Source organism: Halyomorpha halys, unplaced genomic scaffold (assembly GCF_000696795.3).
Source record: "Halyomorpha halys isolate HHAL.00 unplaced genomic scaffold, Hhal_1.1 Scaffold752.1, whole genome shotgun sequence".
In the NCBI taxonomy this organism is placed as follows: domain Eukaryota; kingdom Metazoa; phylum Arthropoda; class Insecta; order Hemiptera; family Pentatomidae; genus Halyomorpha; species Halyomorpha halys.
Window position 1 is genome coordinate 300,679 of NW_027108250.1, and position 8,120 is coordinate 308,798.

Genomic DNA, 8,120 nt, shown 5'->3' on the forward strand with positions numbered 1-8,120 from the left:
TAAAACAATCAAATCATCATAGTCGGTAATAATTAATTAATGTAAACTAAAATTTAAAATAAACGAAAAATAAAACTTGAGCATTTGGTTCCAGTAAGACATCATAGTGCTTTGAAAAAGTTTAGACTGGTCCATAAACGCCATCAAAAATTATAGTACAGTATATATTCTAAAAGTCAAATACTACTCCGCAAAAGAGTAAGAACCGTTAGAGAGGAAACCGCAGACTTTTAAAAAAAATGGGTGGGTAAAGGCCGCGTATTTGAAGCCTGAATTTTTATCCACAGAATTCATTTTATTCTGAATTGTGTCATCGAAGACACAACCGTCACGAACTCGACTTCACAGAAAGTAAACCGAAATAAGTATTTCGTTTTATAAGACTGTGTGAAATGTCACGTTTTCAGTAAGTGATAATCTACAACATTTTTTTTTCCAAATAAAATAAAATATATTTGTTAAGATTGTAATATCCTATTTCTAAAATCAAATTAGATATCCATTCGCTAAAAGCTCACCCGTACCACATATTTTCCCAGTTTGTCGTTTTTGATTCATATGGCTTTCTGATGGCACACAGTAATAAATTGGAGAGTCGAAATGTTGTAGTATGGGCACAAACTCAAAAATTACATTTCAGCAATGAGGATTCAAATATTTTAATTATTTGTGCTTGATATTCTATTATATGAGCTGTTTACCACTTGGATAATTGTTTATCAAGATATAAATAACTAAATATATTACAATTCACATAGGTTTTTGTATTTTAAATTGATTCACAAAAAAAAAAACATCTTAGGCCACTTCTATGGCTAACAGAAGATGTTCGGTTCTCAAAAGCCGCTTACGATCTGCATTTTTTCTTGTCTAGCACTTGAAAAAGATATCTGGAATTTCTTTATTTCAACCAGTCCAGAAGACATAAAATAAATACATTTCTTTAGCATAGGAACTTTGATAATTACATCTGTTCGAGTAACAGTTTTTTTTTTTTTACTAGAAGCTGATATATATTTGTTGTTGTTGTTGTAACTTTTCTCTTGACTCCTCTTACTGATTGTAAAACCTGAAACCGAATCGTCAGCAAAAAAAAACACACACACACACGCACTTTTAATGAGACTTATTTACCAAATAAAGTGATTGACAAAGAGTTTCACCTATAGAGTACGCTCACACCAAGCCCCTCAAATCACTCCAAATCCGTTTAACTTGATGAATTAGACGTGCCTCGACTGACATTTCTTGGTGTAAAAGTATACTTAGAATTTGCTATGATAACAAGAAAATATTATAATACTAGATTACAAAAACTGTCGATTATTTCATGTATTCGACTAATCTGATTGAAGAACAGATGTTAAAAAGCATATGTTGCCATGGGCCTCATTGTAGTCACACCTCCAATTCATATATATGTATATATCTTATAAGTAAATATAATTGTTTACAACAATACTAAAATACGACAAAACTGATATTTTTAATGAAAAATAAACGTTGATAGTTCTCAATACAACTTTTTTATTTGGTGTTAAACAATGAACTTCCAAAATCTCTTATACTTGCACAACTTCCCGAAGATCATGTAGTTAAGAAAGAACTACGATTGAAGATTGCTCGTAAGTTATCTCTCATTGCATTAACACCTTCTTGAACCGGTTACCTCATTACTTAACAGCGAAGGTTAACCAGATATTCAATGCAATCATACTTCATTCTTTCAGCTTTCACGTCAATTTTTGTGGTTTTATCGTCTATAGGGTCATACAATAAGCATCTAGTACTAAGTACACCTCATTAAGTTCTAAAGAGTTTATTACTTAAAGACTAACGCAAAAACTTTTAGAGGTTTCGATCACTTAATTTACTGATTTTAATTTTTAAAAAACAATTATTCGAGATTACGCTATTCCTGTGTGTGTCTGCACGTTAATTTCTACGGAAATGTAAAATACTAAATTTAAAAAAAAAGTTGTTATAAATAAATAGAGCTACAACCAATCAAAGTGTAATATGTTTACGGCAGCAAAAAATAAATAAATAAATTAACAGCATATCCTATTCTCAGAATTCCGTATAAACCTTTCCGACCATCCTAATCCTTTGGTTCAAACCTTATCTAGTTCCACCCATTCCTACAGCCCACCTAGAAGATTGAAACGGCAGTGGCCAAGAGACTTATTGTAAATAATAACGGACAATTAGAGTTCTGGCAATGGTCAGATTCTCCACTCAAGTTGAGTGTTTGCGGCTTTAGCGCACTTGCTCAGCCTCCACTGACTCACTACCAGTGATGCGGTAAGAGGGGTGCGCTGGGATCTTTTGAGCTCTGCTCTACCCCTCACACGCGGGGGATAAAGTGGGCACAGGGATCTATTTTTTTTTCATACACATAGTATGATTATGTTCATTTTGGTTATTCTTCTGTTTGTATATATTTTAAGAGATTTTTTTTTTCATTCATTTATTTATTTTATTTTATTTTAGTATGAATGTGATCATTCATCACTATAACCTATTGCCCCCAACTATGTGGCAGATTGTAATATTTATCAATATATAAAAAGCATTTAAAAAAACAGCATATCCTAAATAAATGGTCTCTGAATTTTTTGTATTCTTCTGCAAAAGCAGTTTATATTCATTGATCGATAATTTTTTTTTTGAATATTTTCAAATATCAGAATATAAATCTTTTATCACTTTTATGTTGAGGGTCACATTGAACTTTTAAAATAATAACATAGATGGCATTATTCATACTTTATACAAGTTCCTCAAAATAATTTAATTATCACGTTTTATTAATTTTAAAAATTGAGGAAAGGAGATTTTAAACTGCCTTCAAGGTTTTGTCAAAAACATCTGAAAATATAGAAGAATTTAGTAATTTTTTTTTCATAGAGAGGATGAGTGGGAGTGAAGGCTGGGGTTCATTAAAAGATTGATTTCATTCGATATTGATGATCGCATAAATTGACTATGTAATTGTGATTCTAGGAAATAATCTTATTGCGTATTGCGTCGAAATATGTTTAGATCTATTTTAAATATAGTAAGGAATCTTAGATTCATCAGTTGCAGAAAATACCATTGAGAAATCTACTGTGAGATATAAATAAAACATACTGAATGTTTTCCCTCTACCTTGATATTGATGAATTAAAAATACTGTATGACATTAAACCACATATTTAGTTGGCCCATAGATGGCAGCAACTTATTTCCCTTAACATCCATTAATAATTGATAATAATTTTGAATCTTGGTCTTTAAATTGTCTCTCTTCAGCAAGGCTGGCGGCTGCCGTATTTTATTAAAGAAAATAATCATGAAGCAGTCATGTTTTTCATGGCATGGTTCGAGCAAGTGTGTTTCGGCGACGATGGGTAAAATAATGATTCTAGGAATTTTTTCTGAGAATTTATATTATTATTCAACCATAATTGCCTTGACGATGGCCCAAATGGATGGGTCGAAACGTCGGCATATCTAATAAGAGGAATGTAATAAAGACAGCGTCCTCATTACTTTCCAAAAAATAAATAACACCAGAAAATCCCGATGTGGAAAATATTTGAAGCCTGAATCAGTAGTATAAATTAAAAAAAAAAAATATAGATCTACTAACGCTTTTAATCATTTACCAATCGGTCAAGAAATAAGATATAAAATGGTTAAACAAATTGGTAATGTTTTAATTTTAGCGATGAGGTATTTTAAAATTATGACTACAAGACACGAGGACATTAACTTTTCATGAGAAGGGATTATTTCCTTATTGACAATGGAAGAATATTGACCAGTAATCCTACCATAACGGAAGGCGGTGGATAAGTGGGCGCTATTGTCTTCCCAAAGTGGAACCAGCTGCCTTAGACATTCTGTCAGCCAAGGAAAAAACTGTTGGCGTAGCATTAATCTGCCTCAAATGGTCGTCTTTTACTCAGCTTTCTTCGATTTAAATCTAGAAAAAAATATAAAAGAACTGCATCTGACACTTGATCAATAAAGAAGAGGAAAACACCACAACTAACAAGCATCCAGGAAAACAAATACCAAGAAAAAAGTTAGACATGTTATTTCTAAAGTAAATATATTTGGGAAGAATTAAATCATATTTAAAAAAGTTGGAAGAGAAAAATTGATTTATTTCAATTTTAGAAATTTTAAGAAAGTTGAATTTTACGTTACCTATGCACTCACAAAAGAAACAAAAAAAAACACAGTAATTTAGCCATCATTTCATGTAAACATGTTTCTAAATACAAGTTCATTATTTAAGCTAAAGAAGTGATTAATTATTAAAGTTATTTAACAATGGAGAACATTTTGTGATTTTTTAATAGGTGAAGAAGATAACTCCAAACTTGGTTTGTTAACGAAGTATTGGGATATACATTATTTTCTCTATCTCTATCTCCAGTAGTAGCAAAGATACGGAATACTGAAGTCCGTGCCCTTGTTTAAGCATTGTGCATATCTGCACCTTTCCATGAATACTCGTTAAGTTTTGGTTTATTAAACTTTCAAATAATTCAAAACCTATTTTGAGCACATCAGATGCTCGTGATTGAATGATAGTTAACTTGCCAAATAATACAATAGAAATGTATTAAATATAAATTAAATCTTTATCGAACCAATGTGAGTTTGTTCCTGAAGATTCAGAAAGACATTATTGTACGTTATTGTGATGAAAAAGACGTGTGAGTGAACAATAGAAATTTACAATTTTTGTCGATCGTCAACATAACTTTTTAAAAGAAAGCCTTGTGAGGGAGGTCGAATTTTGAGAAAAAAAAATCTCCTTTAGGAAGATGTTGTAGCAACTGGGTAGGAAGTAAAATGTTAATATTTCCACTTTTACTGTACAAATAAATGTAAATACTGTTTTACTAAAAAAGAAATGCTAATTCTTTTATTAAAAGAAATTTATAATTATGTATTTCTAATACTTTCCGGATTCGATAGTCAAAGAGAAATACGGAGAAAAGATCTAGTCACATTGAGTGTTTTGTGATATTTGTATTTACAAATTTGTAATCAATGAATATGAAAATTATATATTTTTTCAAACAAGAATTGTGGAAGCCAAGTGCAATGAAACCCGAATGAACTAACGGCATGATTTGGGTTTCTCCATGCATGGCTGAACCAGCTGTAGCGGCATTGTTCAAAAGTTGGGTTTACCTTTCCCTTAAATAAAGGGGTAAATTAAACTAGTTGTCAACAGTTGCATGTAAACAAAGTAGCCATTCATACAATGATTACTGAGTGTGGTTTCCAAGCGTGATTAACACCACAAACACATAAAATTAATTCATTAAAATAAATAAAAAAGTAAAACATTGTGTTTATTAATTAGTCAAACACGTAACGAAGAAGTAAAAAATCCATTTTAGATAAGAAAAAAGGTAAAATTCAAAAATACTAACTGCCTTTATATTCAAATCAAATATTGTTGGTTAATCTCATTCTAGACTTAAAACAAGTAAAAAAAATATACATCCCTTGTAAGTATAGCACATTCTAACGGCACTAATAAGTATTGTTATTAAAATTTATTTCAATTTTATCGCTATCAAAATAAGTTTATTAATGTCTCGTTGAAGAAATGAAAGTATCTGAATTGCAAGAGGTGTGGTGTACCAGCTAAAGTAGTAAAACTCAATAAAGCAGCGATTGATGTAATGGCCAGGAACTACGTTGACAACGACTCCTAATTGCATCATGTGATTATAACTTCGTGGGAAGGAGACACTTAGGGCCATGTGATGGATCAGGTCATCACTTTTGGGTGTCTCATATAAAGGACATCGAATCTGCCCTATCTATACCTCACTGTGACTAACTAATAGCTAAATTAAATATTTTTGATTCATTTATAGTCGACAATATTAATATAAAACATCATAATTATTTACATCAGTTAAACGTTTTGAACTTTTATAGTTTTCTATATTAACGCAACCTCGATCGATATCGCATTTTCGAAGACGTGAGAGCTTATAATTGGGTGTTCATATCAGTTACACACCATGACCTTGATGGCGCTAATTATTATTTGTCATCTCCTCGACGTATCATACTCATTTTAATGCCCTTACGACCTTATGTTCCCATTGGGGAAGGTAGACAACAGACACAAAGACCGTGGAAATTCAAACGCAGTCTGAAAAAACCGCAATCATTAATTTCTAAAATACAAGTAAATGTGATCTTAATTATGGTATAATGGCATGATACAATCATATGAAAAATGTTTCCATTGATAGAACTCAAATACCATTTATACACTGATGATTCTGTGAGTGACAGAGCCAGAAGCATTAAGAACTTTACGAAGGATTTTGGATAGTAATTACGAGAGGAATTCAATGGTTTTAGAGAAGCCCGAAAGCTCAACTTCATAAGCCCAGATAGGTCATACTATAATTATGTAAATGATCGTTTTGTAGACAGTTAATAGCTTTGACTGTTTATCTAGTACTTGGTGTAACAGTTTGAATCGACAAGTAGTTTTTTATCTTTTCGGTCTTTTTGAGGATTCCATATCATTTGTTTATCAAGATTTATTCCTGGTATGTGATCTGTTCGATAGAGAAAACTAGATTATTATTAATACTTTAAATATAAATGCTAGTGAGCATATTGTTACTTCATTTATAGCTGTTTAATTTCTAAATTTAACGAGAAAAATAATTATAATATGGTAAATTAATAAATCAACCATATATAGTAGCAGCAATAACGATAAATAAAAGTTGAATTTTGGAAACTGATGAAAAAAGCGAACAACACAAAAGCTCTGAACCACGGTCGAAAAAAGACTTCCAAACTGATCAAATTAGTGCGTATTTTCTAATGATACTAAAAATATAAACTACAATAAGAAAAAAGATTCGAAAGTGATGAAGTAATAATTCATGTAAATTTTAATTGACTCCGATTGAGAAGCCGTGTAAGAGGGCGGAGATTGAGAATATAATAGAAGGAAGTTGCTGTTCCTACCCATCGCATATCAGAAACAAGGTACCTCCGCCAGTATAATAAACCATACAACCAAAGCAAATAGTATTTCACCTAATAATTGCCATTTTCTTGGCGTTCGTCTGATGCAATTAGCCGGTATTGCTATCTCAGAAAACAAATAAATCTATAATTAAAACAGGAGAAGAAGGGATTGAAAAAAATAACATTGACTCTCTATCTGATAAGTCTATCTTTCCTACAATATTAATTCATAATATTAACTTCTTTTTTTTTATAAGTCAATAATATTTACCTTTCATCTCAACAATGAAGAAAATGGAAGCTCTCAGAATTTAAACAATTTTTTTTATTATTTTAAGGCCAACTACAAGTTCCTTGTTTAAATTGTACGATTTTTGAGGAAAGAAATATTATATATTAAGAAACAATTCGAACATTGTATTACTTATGACTACCACACAACACTTAACAGTTCATCACTTTCACAAAACATTAATTGAAAATAAAATTATTATCAAAACAGAATAACATTTTAGGAGGTGTTCAATCGGTATGTTTATTATAGCAATTAAAATTTTTAAATAAGGAGGTTAATATCGTTCCATAAAATTGAATATGAAAAATTGTATAGCAGTAAAAATTACTGTTGATTATTCTATTCCTATAGCGTAATCCCTATCTAGCTATCAATACAATGCTCACCGTAGGCTGAATCGGTTGTGGCCCTGAGAATTTTAATAAATAATTATATTGGGGTTCTAGAAACAGCTAAATTCTCTGTCCAAGTCCTAAGCTTTTGTGGCTAGACCCCTCCCTCAGCCTCCACTAGGTTTTAGCATCAGAAACATGGTGGAGAGTGAAGCAATGGGAGCTTTCGGAGTCCTGCTTTTTTCCATTATAGGGGGAGACAAGCTCGGTTCAGAGTCCCTTAGGCTGAATGCAAATAATATATATAGGGATCGATGTGTTTAAGACGTTATTTGACAATAGGTATTTTTTACTATTTATTAAAGAAGATGGCCACGTGACCTTATATTGTAAACTGTTTTTAGAGTTCTACTACTGGGTAGTTTCTCTACATCCTGTATCATATCATTATGTCATTATGATCAAATTTA